We start from the raw sequence: 20,592 nt of genomic DNA, 5'->3' as shown, positions 1-20,592 counted from the left end.
GCTGGGCGTGGTGGCGGGCGCCTGTAGTCCCAGCTACTCGGGAGGCTGAAGCAGGAGAATCACTTGAACCTGGAAGGCAGAGGTTGCAGTGAGTGGAGTTTGCACCACTGCACTCCAGACTGGGCAAAAGAGCGAGACTCCATCAAAAAAAAAAAAAAAAAAAAAAAAAAAAACCACATACAGACACACACACACACAGAAATCTCCCTAGCTCCCTGATGCCAAGAGAGATGGATTTAAAGTAGACTGTTTTACAGTTTGAAGTTTCTGGGGGACAGTTTTATCTCAAGGTTACTTTTAGGTTCTTCGTAGAAAGGTAAGAAATTTAACAGCATCTCAAGCAACTGCACCTTCATAAATATTTATGGAGCACCTCCCCTATGCCATGCCCTGTGCTCAAGGTGAGACGGGAGCAGTGAGGACAGGAGCAGTGTCCAAAAGGTGCTTTGGTAACAGGCATTGAATAATGCTGCCCAAATGCTAAGAATTGAGTACATATCAGAACCCACCAACACAAAGAGTGTCAGTCATCTATTGAAGAAGATGTTGCCACTTAATCAGACAACAAAGGGATGCCTGCTGTGCCCAGGAGATAGAGTATGAACAAAACCAGTGATATTCTAGTGTGGAGGAGAGAGACGGATGGGGAGTGGGAGGGGAAAATGAGGCGATAGCTAACAGAAACATAGAGCTTGTGTGCTGCTGTTCTGAGGCCATGAACTTGCCAGTCTGTTCAATGAGGTTGGAAGGGTGGTCTGATAATTCTAGAAGCCTTGCAGGAAGGCTTTTATCAAAAGAAGGAAATGAGGAGTGTGCAAACTTTTCTGTAGCCTAGAGTCAATCAGGGGTATTCAGGGGTATCTACAGAGGAGAGGGGATGGAGCAGCCTCCAAGGAACGCTATTGTAGAGCTTTGGCAGCTGCTCTAGAACCACCTTGGTCTCTTCTTGGCAGCACCCTGCAAACCTGAATACTTTGAGAGATGTATGCCCTTTCAAGCTGGCTTATGTTCACTTTCACAACACTTATGAAGCACATTAACTCATTTGATCCTCCTAATAATTCTATATTACAGGTGTCATCTTGTCTCTGTTTTACAGATGAGAAGACTTGTGTGCATAGAGAATAAATAAATCACCCAAGGTCAATAGCTTGCAAGTATCAGAGGTAGGATTTGAACCTAGGAAATGTGGTTCTAGAGTCTTAGCTCTTAGCCGTGAATTATATGCAGACTTTTTCTTCACCCATCTTTCCTCATCCTCCTACTCAATAGAGTGGCTTGTACCCACCCTTAAAATCTCTCCTCCTTTCCTTAGGGCTCATTCTAGGCCCTACAGCTCCCTAATGGGGAGGCATATCGTGGGCACCTTTAAAGCTCAACTACTCCACACTAAAGCCTGATCAAGACTTAGTCACTGAAGAGAAAAGAGTCACTTCAGCAGCCTTGGCCTAAGTCTTTGGATCCCTAAAGAATAAGACCCAAGTGATTGCCTTGTCTCTCTTCTTGTGCTTAAAAAAAGAAATTGTCGTATGGTCATACCATTGAATATTATATAACACCGAAAAGAACAACCTTCTATATAATGTGTATCTAGGAAAGTATACATTATGAGTGTACAGCTAAATGTATTTTCCATGTCACCACCATCCATATTAAGAAATGAAAAATTATTGGCAATACAGAAACCATCTCCCAATCTCAGCAAATTACCGGCCCTAATATTCTTCCCAAAGACAACCACTGTACTGATTTCTAACAATACAAACTTGTATTGCCTTGTTTTGAACTTTATGTAAGAAAAAGCATACAATATTTACTGTGTTGTCTGAATTATTTTGTTCAGCCTTTCATGTGACATTCCTCTCTGCTGTTGCAGGTAACAGTGTTTTGTTTTGTTTTTTCTGCATTGCAGTATGGAACTCTATTGTATGCATACAACACAGTTTATTCTATATCCAGCAAACCTTGGGTTGTTTCCAGTTTGAGGCCAATATAAATAATGGAGATATGAACACTGTCTACATGTTTTCTGTTATACATACATATACATTATTTTGGGGTATAAGACTATGAGTAGAATTTCTGGGTTATAAAGTATGCCTGCGATAAATTTTGGTAGACAATGCCAAATGAATTTCCAAAGTGGATGTAGTAATTTATATTCCCACCAGAAGTATATCGGTTTTAATTGTTTCACATCTTCATCAAGACTGTTGTTTTTACTTCCAACATGTAGTAATATTTTCATGTGTTTTAATTTGCATTTTTCAAATGACTGATGAGGCTGAGCTCCTTTTCATCTGCTTATTAACCATTCAGATATCCTCTTTGAAATGTCTGTTCAAATATTTTTCCCATTTTTATTTACACTCTTCTATCTTTTTCTTGTTGATTTGTAGGAGTTCTTTGTATATTCTACATATAAGCCCTTTGCCAGTTTATATCTGTTGCAGATTTCTCTTCCTACTTTGAGGCTTACAGTTCCACTCTTTTAATGTTGCAATATATTTTTTTAAAACATGCTTATTGAGGTGTAACTGCCATACAATAAACTGCACATATTTAAAGTATACTAATTGATAAGTTTTGACATCCATATACACCCATGAAACCATTACCACCATCAAGATAGGCAACATTTCTATTACCTCCAAAATTTTTTATATGCCTCTTGGTGATCCCTCTGTCCTCTCCCTCCCCTGCAACCACTGATCTGCTTTCTATCATTATAGCTTAATTTGTATTTTATAAAATTTTATGTAAATAGAATCAACAGTATGTACTCTTTTTCATCTGGCTTCTTTCTTTCAGCATAATTATTTTGATACTCATCCATGTTGTTGTAACAATAGTTCATTTCTTTTTATTACTGAGTAGTACTCCATTGTATTGTATAACACAATTTATCTGTCACCTGTTGATGGGCAATTAGGTTGTTTCCAATTTGGGGCTATTACAAATAAAGCTGCTGTGAACGTTCATGTACAAGTCTTTTTATGGACATATACTTTCAATTCTTTTGGGTAAATACCTAGCAATGGAACGTATGGGCATATGGCAGGTAATGTCAACACAATTTTCCAAAAGTGGCTGTATCACTTCACAATTCCACCAGCAATGTATGAGAGCTCCCATTCCTCCACATCCTCACCAGCACTTAGTATGATCAAGCCCTTTTATTTTTAGCCATTCTAGTAAGTATATACTGTATCCCATTATCACTGTAGTATTTGTCTCCTTAATAACTAATAGTGTTGAATGTCTTTTTATGTGCTTACTTGCCATTTCTTCTCTGATAAAATATGTATTCAAAGTTTTTGCCCATTTAGAAAATTGGGTTGTTTGTTTTCTTACTGAATTTCTACGTTTTTCGTATACTGTGAATACAAAGCCTTTATTAGATGTTTGATTTACAATGTTTTCTCCCACACTGTAGTTTTGCTTTTCAGTCTTTTAACAGGTTCTTGAGAAGAGCAGAATTTTAAAAGTTCGATGAAGTCAAAATTGTGGATTGAGCTTTTGGTTTCATATCTAAGACATTTTGCTTAATCCAACATCATGAAAGATTTTTCCCTCTGTTTTCTTTTGGAATTTTTATAGTTTTATGTTTTATATTGAGATCTATAATCCATTTTCAGTTAAACTTTGTGTTTAGTGCAAGGTATGAATCACAATTCATTATTTTTATATGGATATTTAATTGTTCCAACACCATCTATTGAAAAGACTTTTTTTCCCTACTGAATTGATTTCATACCTTTGTCCAAAGTCAGTTGTCCACATACATATGGGTCTATTCTGTTTTTCTATTCTGTTTCATTGATCTATTTGTCTTTATCGATGTCAATTCCACACTGTCTTAGTTATTATTGTGTCGTTATAATAAGTCTTGAGATCAGGTAGTGTTAGTTCTCCAGATTTGTGCTTTCAATATTATCTTTGGATGAACTCTTCTGGTATTTTGTCTTGTTCTTAAGTTTTCTCCAAGAAACCTTGAATCTGCTCAGACCATGTTACAACATGGAGCTGCAATTTGCACCTGTGGATTTTAATTCCTTCATTCCCTTGGGCCTAAAAGTCATTTTTATTCAAAGATATGTTTTTATAAATGTATGAGCCCTGAAGGGAGTGGGATTGTGGTGGTATTTAACCAAATTGTCATCAGCTATTATGGTAACTGACTACAAGCTGAGCAACTGACCTTTTTGGAAAAAGACTCTACAGACTGACCTCATGGGCCTGGGGAAACCCAGGTGGAAAGTGGGAAGGAAGAGAGCCACCTATTTATGGTAATGCTTACAAGTAACCAGGCATTGCTGGGTGTTTTGCATGTAGCAACTCACTTTTTCTAAGATGCTTATAATTTCACTTCTAAAGATATGCTCTGAAGCTGGGGTCCATAAGCCTTTTCTGTAAAGGACTAGATATTTTAAGCAGGACCAGCTTCATGGGCGTGGACCTGCACAGTGGCCCAGAGCCTGTGCTTAGAAAGCTCCTGTGCTTGGTTTAATGCTCTGCAGTCACTACATTGAAACACTTGATTTTTTTTTCTTTTTTTTTTTTTTGCCTTTTTCCCTTTTTATTTAAGGAAGAGGTGCTGCTGAATTTTTCAGTTTAAACTGGGCATTATGTAGCCATAATGCCCAGATTTTAGATTTTGAAGGTCATACAGTGTCTGTCGCAACTACTCAACTCTGCCAATGTTACACAAAAGGAGCCACAGACAATATATAAACAATGAGCCTGGCTGTGTTTCCATAAAACTTTATTTATGGATACTGAAATTTGAATTTCATATAATTTTTACATGTCATGGGATATTATTATTCTTTGTTTTTGTTCTTTCAACCATTTAAGAATGTAAAAACCATTAGTAGCTCTCAACCCATACAAGAGCAGTAAACAGGTTCTGTTTGGCTTGTGGGTGATAGTTTTCTGGCCCCTACCCTAGGGAGACTCGTGCACATGTGCAGAAGGTAACATATACAAGAAGTTCTCAGTAGAATTGTTCATAAATGCTCCAGAGGAGAAACAACCAAAAGTTCCCTCAACCGTATAATGGATAAATGCATTGTATTTATTTATATACAACACATGGTTGAAAGAAAGAAGCAAGTCATAAAAGGATACATACAGTATGATTTTATTTATATAAAGTTCAAAAACAGGCATACAGAAGTGCTGAAATCAAAATAAAAAAGTAAAAGCAAGGAAATGATGGTTAGAAAAATAATCATGGTTACCTTTCAGGAGAGAGAGGTGATGGGGTGGGGACCTGGCAATGTTGTATTTCTTGACTTGGGGTCATTATTGCACTGGTGTTTACTCTATATCCTTTGAATTAGACATTTTATGTGTATACTCAGAAGTGCACATCTCCTCACTTTAAAATTTCAGTTCTCATTTTCTAGCCCTGAATTGGCATTTGGAGCCCCACTGGTGTGGCGGGAGACACATGCCCAGGCCACACGTTTCCAACTTCCTAAAGCTCCTTTGATGTCATTTTGAAGACCTTTGGCATCCATCTGGCCTCAGGCTCCACATTTCCCAAGAAGAGTCTTGGCTTTTATACATTCAACTGTTTTTCTTTTCAGTTTACTTTTGTTTCAGACACTGATGCCAAATTCCCTCAAGGTCTGCCAAATTCCCTCAAGGTCATATCCATATTATTATGGGCTCCATTGTCTTGAAACCTTTCTTGTTTGTAAATTCTATTTTTTGTAATTTCAAAATGTAATTATAAATAATTCAATTACATTAGACTGGGCAGTAAATGCATGTACTGGCCACTTTCCCTTTGTCCCTCTGTTCCTCAGTGTTGATTTTCTTCTTAATATTTCTACCTTCTGGCTCTCTATGTGTAGCTGTATGTTGCTATTAACCCAGGCAGGGCTAAATTGAAAGAAAAGAAAATATGTAGCGGGGTGTGGTGACTCACACCTGTAATCCCAGCACTTTGGGAGGCCAAGGCAGGTGGATCACGAGGTCAGGAGATCGAGACCATCCTGGCTAACATGGTGAAACCCTGTCTCTACTAAAAATACAAAAAGTTAGCTGGGCATGGTGGCGGGTGCCTGTAGTCCCAGCTACTTGGGAGGCTGAGGCAGGAGAATGGCATGAACCCGGGAGGCGGAGGTTGCAGTGAGCCGAGACTGCACTCCAGCCTGGATACATACAAATAAATACAAATAAATAAAAAGAAGAGAAAAGAAAAGAAAATATGTATTTGTGGTTGGAAAGGAAATGAGCTTGGGAGTAGAACAACTAGAGTTTGAACTCTAGGCAACCTATCAGCTGTGTGTTCATAGCCAGTGTACCTAACCTCTGAGCTTCCCTTTATTTTATCTATAGAAGTGAAAGCTAATAATGAATACTGCAGAGAGTCATTGTGGGAAGTAGATCAGCAAAGATTAAACCAGAAAACATGTGAAATATATCTAGCTCATCACCTTGGCTACCATGTGACCTGTGGTAGACACACAGTAATACATCAGGGTTTTCTCTTCTTTTCTTTATTTCTTCCTTCCTTTCTTCCCTCCTTCCCTCATTCTTGTTTCTTTCCCTTTATGTTATTACTTTTTTCCTTCATCCATCCATCTATCTATCCATCTCCCTCTCCTCCTTTCTCCTGCCCCTCCTTTCTCCCCCTTGGATCCCCCTCCCTTCTTTCCTTTCTTTCTGAACATTTGCAAAAGTTTTCCATCTACCATCACCAACCATGTTAACCCACCAATTGCCTAAATCGAGAAAAGATGTTAGGCAGGTTGGGGACAGGAAAAATCAAAGATGGAAACATTCTGCTCATGAGCCTGGGAAAATAGGACACACCACATTCTCCACTTTACTTGGCCATCCCATTTTAAACTTCTTGTTTCCCCTAAAACTCACAGGTTTGTTCAAATCTAGAAATTCCAGATCAGTAGCAAGTCTCCTGACAGAAAATATAAAAAGCCTAGAAGAACCAAATCATGATTTTAGGGACAAAAATTGCTTCCATGTAAATCACTTGGAACCCTGTCTGACCTATTGTAAGCACTCAAAAATGTTGGCTATTATTACTATTATTGTTGTTGCTGTGATTATTATTGTTGTTCAGGACAATATCCCAGTGTGTGCAACAGAAGTTGTAAGGCTATTAGCTGCCTCGTTTGCTAAATGCACACCCAGGTTACAAAGAATGGCGATAGTTGATTCTTTTATCATTTCCCAATTTGCCCTGTCATTTTCCCCGTAAACATTTCATTCTGCCTTTTCCAGAACAAACATCATTATAATCACTTCTTGTTCACATCTCTGATATCCCTATGGCTCTTGCTGCTCTCACTGGTAGTAGCAACACCTCTAAATTTACTACCATCTGCAAATATCATTAGCTGTTGTTTATTCCCTCTCCCACACTATTAATGAAGATGTTAATTAAGACCAGAACTAACACTGACCCCAGCAGCAATCCACTAGACATTTATCCAACTGGATAAACTTCTGTTAGTCATTACCCACTGCTCATAGACATTACCACTACTCCATTCTCTTCATCTGCTAATTTGTAAGAGACTAGGGGAGAGAATTAAGGGAGCCCAGGATTATTTAAAAATTAACACCCTGATACTCGGGGTTTTGGAAAGGGATTTGGTAGAACATCAGAAAGATGGTTGTCAGTGGCATGCAGGAGTAAGTGAGCCAGCCTCCCAAAGTATTTGGTAATTGCCTGGCTAAGCTTATGGGTTTCTGAGAATTTAGGAAGGCACCGTAAGGCTGGAGTATATAGAGTTTTCAGTTCAGCCACTTCTTTTTACAGATGACCAGACTGAAGCCCAAAGAGGTCAAGTGAGTTGTTCAAAGTTCATCTTTCTAGTTAGTGACAGAACCTGAATTGGAACTTGGGGCTCTAACTTTCAGTCCTATGCTGTTTGTAAGAACTTAGAAGCACTCGATCTTGCGTCTAGAGGTTCTGATCTGCATATTAGCATTTTTCTACTAAATTCTAACTTAAGGAGCCCAGTGCCTACCGACTTCATCTTTTTGTCTTCAGAAAACTGTCTCCCATAATAGGAGTTCATTGCATACTTAGTAAAAGAACGGGCGTTCTTCACCAAGAGGCACTATTCTCTTAAACTATAAATTAGAGTTCTCAACCCTAGCTAAACATTAGAATCACCCAGGGGAACTTGTAAAATAGAATACTGATGCCCACACCACACTCCTAGCAATTCTAATTTAATTGGATTGAGGAGAGGCCCAGGCACTGGTAACTTTTTAGAACTCCCCAGATGATTCTAATGTGCAGTGGGGTTGGGAGCCGATCAGAGGATAAAATGTTTTTCCAAAGACTCCTAAATTGAGAAGTTTCTCATTCTATAGAAGGGGTTCATACAGAATGGCTGTAACTTAGCAAGTAGACGCAAACTTTTCTCTCAAACAGGAAACTGACGACTCTTCAAACCTTTTCGTTGTGCAGAATGTGAATTACATTGTCAGCTCAGAATGACATGGTTTGGAATCTATTAATCTGGTCATGGTATTTATGCCTGGCATTTTTTCCAAACTTAACTTTAGTTCTGTAGGCAGTTGTGCCAACTTAAGAGTAGTGCTACCTCTCAGGTGGTCTGGAAATGAGTTACTGACTTAGTATAAAAACTGGCCTACTAGAAGTAAAGTCATGGAAAGAACAGAGGACCGACCAGTGTTGGGGTTGGGTGGGAGGGGGTGGGCGGTGACGGTGGTGGTTCTTATTTATACGTTAATACTCATTGTACCCATTGCAGTAACAAATACCTTCCTGCCATTGGTATGCCAATGAAGCCTTAGTAGATGAGGAATGTAGGTGAAAGACAAGATAAAGAAACACAGTCTCAAGCTTCCTCCTGAACAAGAGCCCAAGAAGAATGCAAGACGGGGCTTTGGAAGGCTTCAGAATCTGCCAGTGTTCTGGCATCACACCTTGTGGTCTTTTCCATTTGAGGGAGACATCCCTAAATGACTAAGTGCCCACCAGTACTCACAGCTCTCAGAACTGGGGAACTTAGAGTACCCATGCTTGGTTGTGCAGGTTGTGGACTGCCCATGGGTACCTAGTGCATGGGAGTTGAAATCTGCAATAAAAAGGGGTGATTCCAGGAAGGATGGACAGCTCTCTTTGTAGTTTACAGAAAGATGCCACATGGAAACTGGAATACCTAAGGAGGGAAAAAGATGAAACAGGTTTCCACATCTGTGTCATAAGTAGCAGAGGCCCTCAGTGAAAACAGGTAGGTAGCAAGACAAGCAAAGAGAAGGATCAGAAATGCTGGGAAGGGACTGTGAGGGACTGGCCACCTCCCCAGCACAGACTCCAGAGTCAGTGCCGCTCACTGGTTGCCAAGGCTCCGATAAAACAGGAAAATAGGACAGGAAGCCAGTGAAATGTGGAAATGGGGTATCTGTAGAACAGACAATAAGACCCATGAAAAAAGGAAGTCTGAGGTGGGAACATTTTTTATGTGTTCATTCTCCCACCAATTGAAGCTGGGGGCTCATCCATGGCTCACGGGCTTGCCAGTTGCTGTTACAACCTGGTTCTGCTTCTGGGGAAGACAAAGAAAGAGAGGGAATCTCAGCAACAGTCCGGCCAGGACAGGCATCTCCATCAGTGAGTGCTTCCAGATGCACTGATGTCTCAGCCCAAAATCCCACTCAAGAAACATTGCTTAGCTAGAGAGTGACTCCTTGGGAGGAAAAAAAAAAAAAAAATCAGTCATTTTGACAAGGTCAAAATACCAAGAAAACAGCATTCCCAATTGGGAAGTTATGGGTCAGGACAACAGTTCATTGGAACATACTCTTTTCTGTTTCTCCCTTCTTAAGCTTTTTAGCCATGGGGCAATTTTTAATACGTCCCCAAGAGCAAAAGCTCTCTGGGCATGTAAAAACATATAAATGGCTGGATTTTGTGTAAGGGTCTCTCTCATTAACCATTTGAAAATACAGAACCTAGGTAAGGGGGTAGAATAAAGGAGCCAAATAATCCCACCCAAGAAAAAATGATCTCAGGCAGTATTTGGCTTAGAAAGAGTAGACTACTATAGGGTCTGCAGTGTTTCAATACTGGGACTCAAGGAGCAACAAAGTTTCCCTTAGGAACTGAAAATTGGGGCAGTGTGCATGAGTTCCCTTTGCTTACGCCTTTGGAAAGATCAGGGGAAAAGCCAGTGAAATGAGAAGGAAGGAAGAAAGATGGGAGGAAGGGAGGAGAGGAGGGAAGGAACAAAGGAAGAAAGGAAAGAAGGAAATAAGGGAAAAAAAGAAAGAAGGGAGGAAGAAAGAAAAAGAGGGAAGGAGGGCTCATTTATTGAACACAGGCTGCATGCCAGACATTGCTTTTGGCTTTTTCATATATGCAATGCCACTTAGTCTTTAGAACCCCAACTGTGAGGAAGGTGTAGTGGGCTACCCATAGTCACCTAGCTAATAAGTGGCCAATTATGTTCAAACCATGTGTGTCTGATTTTAAAACTCCTCCCGTCCTCTCTTGACAAGTTGTCACTACCAACTAAATATGCATACATATACACATGTGTATATGCATGTGCATATGTGTGTTTTATAACATCAATGCTTCTTCATACTGCCCTTATCACCAAGCAACCAAACAATGAGGGTACATTTCCTATTTCTGTTTTTCATACTCTTCTCAGACTAAATGAGTTTTCTCCCTTCAAAGTTGCCCCTTATGTTGTTTTCATATGTTTTTGTCTGTATATTATTAAAGAAAGGAGGGAAAGAAAAGGGGGTGAGGCCAACGGAAATAATTTGTCCTGTTTCTGTTGCCTAGTGAGCATGGCTGGGGGATGGGGGGTGGGTGGCAAGGGGATGACACCATTTTGCCAACCCTGTACCACCTGACTGTGGGAATTCTCAGATCTGCTTTAGATAAACAGTTTAGTCCTGTTTTTCCCACAATCTTCTGACAGTTGAAATTTCCCCTGTTACTGTAAGTCAACCATCCTTGGAGAAGTTTCTTTTCAAGTAAGCAAGCTATACTTCTCTTGAAGAGGAGTTGAAGACCTCTGCCCCGGTGCCAGAGAACCCCCTACTTTCTCATTTTTCTCTAAGAGGAGGTGGAAATAGGCTGGGGGTGAGAGTGCTTGTGACTGAGGCTGCAGCTGCCCTCCCCATTGGACACTCAGCCTCACCCTTGCAGCCCAGTAGAGAGACATGGCCAGGTTTTCCGTGTAGCAGACACAGATGCTTCAGAAGGAGTTGCTATCACAAAGGGTTTATTAAAAAAAAAAAAAAGTGTGAAAGGGATGTGGTTGTTGGCAGGGATGCTGGTTCCATGCTACAGCCTCTGCTGGCTGCAGTCTCGATTCTTGCCTTTCCTCCCTTCCCGCTTTACAAAGGTTTAGGTTCACTTTATAAAGAAAAGCAATCCCCAGGCAAAAATGTGTACAGTATTTTATTAAACTTTGGTGGAGGAGGGAAAAGGAAGAAAAAGGCTGGATTGAGAGACAGGGAGGAGGGGGCTGGCCACAAGAGAGAGGGAGAGGGAGAGAAAGAGGGCAGGCATGCATGAGAGTCCCAAGCAGTGCCAAGAAGCAGAGAAAGGGCTGCTTGGGGACAAGGCGGGTGGGGGGGGGGGGGGGGGGGAGAAGTGTGCCAGAAACCTTATAGAAAGAGAGCAAAGAACTGAACATGAAGAATGGTTAAAAACTGAAGTGCAAATGAACTTCAGCATCTTCCTGGCAGAGAGTGCTGCAAACAAAATACAAAACAGGCCACCGTGACAACTGGAAGAAACAGAAGTTTTGAGGAGGCAGTTAGGAGATAGCTACAGAAATGGCCTAGCAAATAAGTAAATAAATGCCAGAGTATGCTAATATGCTGAGGACCTTTAAAGAGAGGGAGAGAGACAGAGAGAGAGAGAGAGAGACAGAGACAGAGAGAGAGAGAGAGAGAGAGAGAGAGAGAGAAACACTAAGGTGCCTGAGACACAGAGCGACATCAAGTGAAAGCAAAAACAACAGAGACAGACACACACATACATAGCCAGACCCCAAGAGAGGCACACACAGCGAGAGTCACACAGAGAGAAAGACAGAAAGGGCTGAGAGAGGGGGATGATGGGGGGGCGAGAGTGGGGTGAGAGAGAAAGTCTCCAGCCAAATGCAGGAGACTTGGCAGGTCGACAGGAGCAGCGGGCCGGGCAGTAACTGCACTTGCTGTGTCTAGTCTATTGTTGTCTCAGAAGGGGGGGGATAGAGGGAGTTGTTTGTTTGTTTTGTTGTTTGGCCTCTTTGTCTCTTTTGTTCCAAGCAGTTAGTTTGCTTCTTTCCCAGACACTAGGCTGATGGAAGAGCTTTATGGATTTTTTCTTAAAGAGACAGAATTAGCTAGTTCACCAGTATTATCGATTTCTCAGTCCTAACCAGTTCTATCTAAATGACTGTTTTTTTTAATAGAAGGATCCTATTAATAATTGAGAGTCAGTGTTTATACTGTTTTGTGTGTGATTAACAAGAATAAACGGGTCGATTTCATCCTCCCCACAGAACCTCCTCCTCCAGCGTTGCCAAGACTGCAGGGTAAAGAAAGGAAAGACAAAAAGGAGAACAAAAATCCTACAAACAAAAGCAAATGAAGGACATACATACTAAAAGAACTACCAACATACATTGCTACCTTCAAAAAAGAACAACATAGCCATCAAGATTAGAAATACAAACTTGAGGTTTTAAATAACCAGCAAGAAGAGGGGCTTTGAAGGAAGAGGGGTGGTTGGGGGCATTCTTCCCACACCCCTACAGCCTAGGCACTGCAGCTTCCACCTTCGGCCCTTCCCAGGATCCATCCTAGAGAATAAAAAGCCCAGATCCAGGGGTTCTGGGAGTCTGTCTTGGGCCACTGTCCTGAGCTTGGCCTCCCTGGGGGAACTGGCCATTAACACACTTTCCCTGCGAAGGTGAGCGTGTTGAAGGGTACAGTCACTAAATTGAAAGGAGAGCTGCTTTTTATTTATTTGAGTGGAGATAAGAGAAAGGGGCATTTCCAAAGCCTTTGACTTTTTGTTCCCACGGAGACCCCCAGCTTCCTCCTGTCTCAATAATTTAAATAGGTTTTAGTGTAAAGCAAGTAGCTTCTGTGGGAAATGAAATTTTAAAACCCCCCCAAATTCATCTACCCTCAATTTTCAATTCTTCTCTAACCTTGCCCTAGAACACAGCCAGCTCTTTTTCTTAATCCCATCTTTCTCCATTCTTGCCTTAAAATCTCCCAGTGAAATCCAGGGTGCCGGAGCTCAAAAATAAATAAATGCAATCAAAGGGCCTGAGGCTATGCGAAAGGTGCAGAGGGGTGGAGTAGGGAAAGGGAAGCTGGGGGCTCCTTTGTGAACGGGATCCTTTATATTCGAAGCAAAAGCAAATTAGAGCCGCGCTTGTGCCCTCCGAAGTGTGGCCGCCACATTCGGAGAGAGCGAGCAGCGGCTAGCTCTGCGAGTTTGGGGGTGCTTCTCCTCTGCCCTATCTCCGTGGAGTTTGGTACTTAAAAGTCCAATGCGTCAACTGCTCAGACTTGAAGGTGGTCAGGTAAAGAGTTAAGAAGCCAAGCGGCTTATACCCATAACTTTATCCTCCCCTTCACCTGAATTTTTCTCCCCTCACACCCCTCCCTCTTCAAACGGCCTTTCAAAGACGACTTAGGGGTTCTACGAATGTCGCTGCATGGTTTTGCTTCTCCTCGGGTGCCATTTGGAGGAGCCTAGAAACTTCCTGTCTTTCTATTTGACCCTCTGCAGGGCTTTCTCTGACACCGCCGTGGTGGCAACGTGGGCCAAGCGGTACAGGGACCAGCCTAGAGGGTGGGAGGCCTCTCCTGTGGGCTGAGGAGGCGCGACCCTGATCCCTGGCGTGCACAGCAGAAGCGGGGCCTGTGCCTAAGCCACGGGAAGGAGGGAGAGCCACGGGCGCGTGGGGTGGTGGGGCATGTGTTCACCCCAGCACTGGAAAGAGACTTGTGGTGGGGGCCGGAGTAAGTCTCCTGATGTTCATGGGGAGGGGAGAGGATTTGTAGCCATCTTTGCTTTGGGTAGAGATTTCATATCCGCAGTCACACGAGGTAACCGACATCCCCCCGCCCCCCAAACCTTGAGCTAAAGGCAAAGGTGATCCTGAAACCGCTTGCCCCTGGGAACGTCGCTCCTGATGGGCGTCGTCTGCGACGTGCGATAGGAGCCCTCTGGCCATGTGGAAAAATCTAGGCTAAGTGCAGACCACAACCCTGGCAGGGTCAAGTCCAATTTCAAGCCCAACCCGATGGGATTCAGAAAAGCCTGCCCAGCGTCCCCAGGCCCAGCAGTCCGCGCCACACCATCGGCGATGGATTTCGTTTCTATTCCCCGCACGCGTCCCAGCAACGCACAAGGAGATCCAGTTTCGCCGGAACGTTCCCGTTGGCTTGCTGGTTTGAAAGTTGAAGCCCCGGGGTAGTAAATTTGGCTACAATATCTCAAATCTCGTTAATCCTAGACAAAATGAAAACATAATAGGCCACAAATTAACCAGCTTGGGGCGCTGTCTGTGATGGTCACCTGGCCGTGCGCAAGGAGTTATAGAACCTTGAAGGGGAGATCTTTTCTATCTCTAATTACCTGTATGTGTAAAGAACTCAAGGAAGGCGTTAGAACAGGGTCTTCTATCAACTGCTACCTATTGCTGTCTCGCAAACATCCCCCTAAAACCGCCGCATCGACAGCTTTGGGTGAGGGTGGGGTAAGAGGCACTTGCTGTGAGGCCGAGCTCCCGCATGAATTAGTCTCAAAACAGGACCTAGGTCTCCTAGGGAGACGAAACTAGGCCAGCGAAATCGCAGCCAGGGAGCCCCTGGCCCCCACTCAGGAGACAACCCGCCCGGCGCGAAGGGTGCATCTCCTGAGCCCCACGCCGGGAGCTGGAAGGCAGGCAGATGCGCGAGGCTTGGGAAGGGTGGGATCTTAAAAAAAATTTTAAGAAAAGAGAAATAAACTTGAACAAAACTAAACTACAAGCCCGCAGTTCCCCGCCGAAAGCGAGGTGGGGGAGGAGGGGGCGGGAACGGCCGAGGCACTGAGAGTGGGGGATGAGAAACGAACTCTGTCCCCTGCACAGTCAGTGCCTTCGGGGGCTCCATGGCCGCGCGCTCCCACCCTCAAGGTTTGGACTCCTAGGGGAGGGAGAGGACGGGAGGGAGAGGAGGATAGGTGGAGGGGGAAAAGGGACTTCTTTTCTCCTCCTGCCAGCGCCAGCTGGGGCAAACTTGAGCTGGCAAAGCACGAGAAAACTTTTCTTTGGAAAGTTTAGGTAGCGTAGTTAGTGGCGGAGGCGCAGGGCAAGCTAACAGTGCTGCGGTGGGTGTGGAGGGAGCGAGCTGGGTGCGATTAGGAGAGCGGAGAAGGGAGAGGGTGGCCAGGTCCCTAGGCAGTTAAAGATCCAAGTCTCTTCGGTCAGGTCTGTCCAAGGTCCCAGAGGCTTTGGGGGATCGGGTGACTGTGCGGAGTGTAAAAGACATTTCTTTAGGAAACAGACAAGGCAGGGCCAGGAGTTCCGCGGTGTTTTTTTTTTTTTTTTTTTTTCTGTGCAGAAATCGCTACCCGGCGAAGGCTCAGAGCGGTAGAGGGAAAGTCTTATCTGCCAAGGCGGGATTAGATCCGCCCGCCGAGGGTCCTAGTATCCCCCCGCCCAGCAAGGGCCGTGCGCGCGCCAGGGAACTTTGGAGCGACGAGTAGTTTCGCGTCGTACGCGGTGTCTGGTCTCCACGCATCACGTGCGCCCGCGGCCCTTGGCGGGGACTTTAGTGCTAGCGATCCGACAGAGCAGCCAGGACTCGGTTTTGCGATGCCCTAACCTGGGCATTTATGCTGGGGGCGGAACGAAGTCGCCCAACCCAAGTTCTCCCTGCATCCTGGGAAGGAAATGTGGTGCGCCCACTGGGGCGTGAGGCCGGCCGCCACGGCCCATTCTACACACCTACTGGCATTCCGCTTTTCCTTACTGTGTGCCAGGGGAAAGCATAATTCAATTATATCATCCAACTGCAGCGCACCCTTTTCCTCTTTTGCTTTGAGGGGAATTTTCCAATTCCCAAATAAATACCTATGGCTCTAAAGCCGAGTTGAGTTCTGTAGTAACTACCCAGGGTGACAAAAAAAAAAAAAAAAAAAAAAAAAAGACCCCAAATTGGCTGTGAGTTTACAGCCTGAAGCAGCTTATTTAGGCTCGCTGAGCGCCGTTCCAAACGGCAGGACTCACGCTATTTCGGGAGAAGTTGGAGGGTGGAGAGAAAACAAGGTTATTTAAAGTGACTCCCAGAACGCAGCTTTCATTCCTTGACTCTTTAGGTGTCAGTGCCTCGGCTCCGTTTTAGCACAGCACAGGCAGCCCAGCCTTTGATATTTAAGCCAGGCCAGCCCCCGGGTGAAACTACCTGTTGGGGGATTCCGCTGCCTAGAGCCCTTCTTCTTCTGCGCAATACTGGCAGCAGTGGGATGGCTCTGGGGGTGGCGTGAGAAGGGAGAGGGCGGAAGAGCCGGGAGCAGCGGACAGTCAGTTGCATGTGGCAGTGCCTAGCGAAGCTGCTCCCGCGCCTCTACTCGCTCTTTGAAAACTGGAAACAGCCCCCTGTGCTCTGTGCTGGGCCCCTGGCTGCAGAGATGGGCCCAAACTCGGCACGATTCTCTAAGTTCGGAAACCACGAAGCTTGCGCCTTCATGCGTGTCTAACATTAAAAAACAAAAAGCCTCCTGGCGGCTTCCTGGGCTCCCGCCCCCACCTTGCGCTCCAACACCCGGCACTTTTCCCTGTACCAAAATTCACTTTACTACTTCTTGAAATTCGGAAAACTCCACCGACGCTTGGACTCGCTGCAACCCAGGGGCTGCCTAAAGCTCTCGCACGAGTTGCTTGAGGGAAATCACTCTGCTCTTGCGAGCAAACAGATCTCTGTATTTTTAAACAATCTAACTGAATGGGGGAGCGAAGCTAGCGAGGACAATTTGAGCAGTCTTTGTAGCCTGTTGGGAGAATTTTTGGAAGCTAGCGGGGTGGGGGTTTGGTCTCTCGCAAGAACCTGTGGGAAGGACAGTTCAGGCCGGACCCTGGGGCTGGAAGGCTCATTTGAGGAGAACATAGCCCAAGACTGGCACGTATTTAACAACCTTCTTTAGGGCAAACTCTGCAACGGAGCCCGCCCGACATTAAATTTAGGGGGTGTGGAGGCGTAGACTGGGCTTAACCGGGAAATTTTCCCCGAGACGCCAAAGGCACTCCGCGTCGTTTCCCATGCGGGTTTCTGCGTTTTGATAGGGAACCCCACTCCGTTTTGGGAGCAGCGAAATTTTGAAGAGCCCCAAAGCGGGGCTCGTTTGGGGTCCAAAGGGAAGAAAAGACTCGATCTGTGGCTGGGGAACAGCGGCACTTTATTTCCTGGGGCATGAGCTCACATCCCCTACGGCCACAAAGCACCCGGCTGAAAACGAAATGTCGGCAAATATGAGGTAACTACGGAGAAGGAGGGAAGTCAGCCTCATCTTGTTTAGGATACTCCCTTTAACAGCGAGGACTGACGGGCTACGCGGAAAAAAGAATTTATTAGTGAGAATTTTTTGCATAGGGGTGAGGGTTGAGACTTCGAGCTAAAAGACGGCTCAGAACGCTTCCCGAGCAGCAGTCTCACCCGCCCTTAAAAAACCATCCTGTCATTATTAGCCTGTTCGGCCCTTAAGTCACACCCCCATTACCGGTCATCAGTGGCATTTCCCTTCCCTGTGTGCCCCTTTCCTATACCCACTCATTTGGGCTTTGGATTGCCCACGATCTCTCCCCGCCTGGAAAAAGTCGTGCAAACTTGCCCTTCACCAGGCGCGCACGCACGGGTGGGCTTTCCCCAGGCGGGTCGTTTGGCGGCCCCGGGGACCCTCCTGGGCCTGGGAAACCGGGAGTATTTTCCAGCGCTCAGCCTCGGCGCTTCTGCATTATTTCGGTTCAGTCCCAGGGGCCCCGACCCAAGGATAATAAACAATGCCGCTTATTAGAGATACAAACCGGCACAGAAAAGAAGCACACGGAAAAGCAAGCACAGAGGCATTTTAACAAGTGGCTAGGCATTCAGGGCTGCCTAGGAAAGTGACGCGTCACGTAAAACGAAGCGCATTTCTCTAAGAAAAAAAACAGACTTTCACAGAATGCAGATTTTGTTAAAATATGATGGTTGGAACTATGTTTAGTTTGGTTTTGCCTCTGGAGATCAGTCGGAGTTGTTGCTACCTGCCCTTGCCTCACTGCAAATTGCCACCCCCGCTGCTCCCAACTCCTAAACCTCCTTAGGGCGAAAGACCTGGGTGGGGGGTCTTCCAGGTGTTGGCGTGCTCTGATACCGTTATTCCAGATCTCTCAAGAACTGAAAACACGACCTCCTCTTTAGGGAGGGACAACACGGGCTTTAGGGGGAGATGGATAATATCAGGCGCTGCCTGATGATTCAGAGATACAAAAAAATTCCTCTTTCTTTTTAAAATGTAAATGCAGATACCTTATGGGCGCTGACCCTGAGAGTGGGGGCTAGGGATTCCTCCCCGGGTGCGGGTGTAACCAATTTCTGGTCTGCCCATGGCCTTGGGAAAGGGCCTCCCATCTGCTTCCAACACCCCCCTTACAACGTCAGAAAATCTTTCTGCCTGCAAATATTGGCACGAAGCTGTTACGACAGGCGGTGCTGCTTTAAATAGGAAGGAGACCGCGGGGCAAAAAGAAAGTGGCAACCTTCCTACCCACTAGACTACCTGCCTCCCATCCCCCAAAGGCCAAGCTTTGACCAAGGAGACTTGGAGGAAAATCTCCTGTTCTGAGTAGGGTAGGAAATGAATCAGCTATGTGTTCCAGGAACAAATCTTTAGTTGGTTTTCAGGAGCTGGAGTGCATAAAAACAGGTATCCCCAGACCAGCTGCTAAGCAGGGAGGGGATCATGTCTGGGCATCTGCACCTCCTATGGTCCAGTATCCCCACTTTGTTTGGTTGCTGTTAAGATAAAATTTATGCTGGAAGAAACTTCAGAGGTGCTTTAGCCCAATTCTTGTGGGCAGTGGGTTCCTTCTGAACTTTGCCGAAAGTAATTTGTCCAAAGGGCAGCTCTGCTCCTGGATGTGCCTACGGAGGCCTGGTCTCAGCAGCGCCAACCCTGTGCCCCATACAGAACTGTCATCCTAGGGAACTCGGCTAGGGCTGGCTGTGTCTGGGCCAGGGATGCCTGGACCTTGAATCACACCTATTCTGCCTACCAAGGGCATCTCTCCTGTTAGGAAATGATCATGGTGCCAACTGCACTCAAGGAACAGCTCAAACCTTCTTTTCCCACCTCCCACCCTAAGCTGATGGCCTTACACAGTGTTCACATATTATTTGTTTCCTGATTTCATTTCTGAACTTGCTTTAGAACTTATTCAGCTATCTCCAGCCCTTGCTGTCTATCCAAGATGACAACTCCTAGAAAGAGTTTCTGTCTAATGAACTCAAAGTTAAGAAGCCTCCTCTTGCAAAGACTGTGACTGAATTTTAGAAGGTATCTCAGGCATTTTGGGTAGTGAGCATGTTGTCCTGCCCTTCTCACCATTTTTCAAATCAATTGGCTTGTGTCTCATTGCTTTACAGATAAAGAAACTGAGGCACAGGTTCCTTCCTATGCAGGCCTTTGAAAAGCAGCTACTATGTTTACATAGATTCCAAGGGGCTTGACTTACTAAAAGGCATACAAGGATATGAGAACAGAGTGTGCAGCAGACCCTGGGTCTCTTGATTTGAGGTCCCATTTGCCCACAGTTCTGAGGGAAGTATATAGCTAACAATAAACTACTGTTGAGTGAGCATCAACTGTGTGCCAGACCACGTACCATGCCAGACATGTTACATAAGTCATCTTTGCAGCAATGCTAAAGAGCATCATTAGCTCCAATAAAATTTTAAAAAATAAAATTATAAAAGGAATACATGCATACATCAAGGTACTTCAAATAATATAAAACAGCATAAAATGAAAGTAAAAGCCTCCTACCCTGCTCCGTCTCCTGGAATTACACTGATATTTTTCATTTCTTTGCTGGTGCATTTGTATATAGAATAGATGTTATCATTATTTTATGAGTGTGGAGTTGGGAGGCTCACCACCAAGATAACAAACCATGGCTACCTGTCTCCAGGCTCAACACTCCCCAGTACTCTACATTAGCTAAGATGAATGTGGAAACAAAGAAGTGAGTGAGACCACAGGTAAAAAGAAGAGTCAGGTCAGAATTGACATCACCCCTTCTTTTCCACTGTTCCTCCTGCCCCTGCCTGGCTCCTGAGACCACAGGCTCCCTCAGTGTATGTAATCTGATGATCTTTTGTGGTGGCTGCATTTCTTCCAGGCCTTGGTGCAATTGGACAAGCAAGTGTTTCCATGCTCTGTCACCTGGGCCCTCAGTGCTGTTTCTGCGCTGTACTATGTCTGGTCCTGAGGCAAGCCTCTAAGCTTTACATTTCACTGCTTATCTCTCAGGGTTGTTGAGAGGCTCCAATGACAGACAGGGAAAGGACTGTGCAAACTTGGAA

General features: G+C 44.7%; 1 protein-coding gene and 1 long non-coding RNA gene across 15 annotated transcripts in view; one reads left to right on the top strand and one right to left on the bottom strand.

Annotated features, from left to right (window-relative positions):
* The window catches only part of NFIB (nuclear factor I B), a 452,087-nt gene that overhangs the window by 250,922 nt on the left and 180,573 nt on the right, over positions 1-20,592 (bottom strand). The window lies entirely within an intron of this gene.
* Positions 1-20,592, top strand: part of LOC123569127 (uncharacterized) — a 43,189-nt gene that overhangs the window by 15,046 nt on the left and 7,551 nt on the right. Inside the window, exon 1 of one of the 2 annotated variants that reach the window (XR_010581561.2) lies at positions 15,107-15,164. The exons of the other annotated variant lie outside the window; for it this stretch is intronic. This is a non-coding gene — a long non-coding RNA (uncharacterized lncRNA). Of the gene's footprint in view, positions 1-15,106; positions 15,165-20,592 lie in introns of those variants that run through there. 2 annotated transcript variants of the gene reach the window in all.

This window comes from Macaca fascicularis, chromosome 15 (genome assembly GCF_037993035.2).
Source record: "Macaca fascicularis isolate 582-1 chromosome 15, T2T-MFA8v1.1".
Classification (NCBI taxonomy): Eukaryota; Metazoa; Chordata; class Mammalia; order Primates; family Cercopithecidae; genus Macaca; species Macaca fascicularis.
Note: the sequence above shows the minus strand (reverse complement) of the source record. Positions and strands in the feature narration are given on the sequence as shown.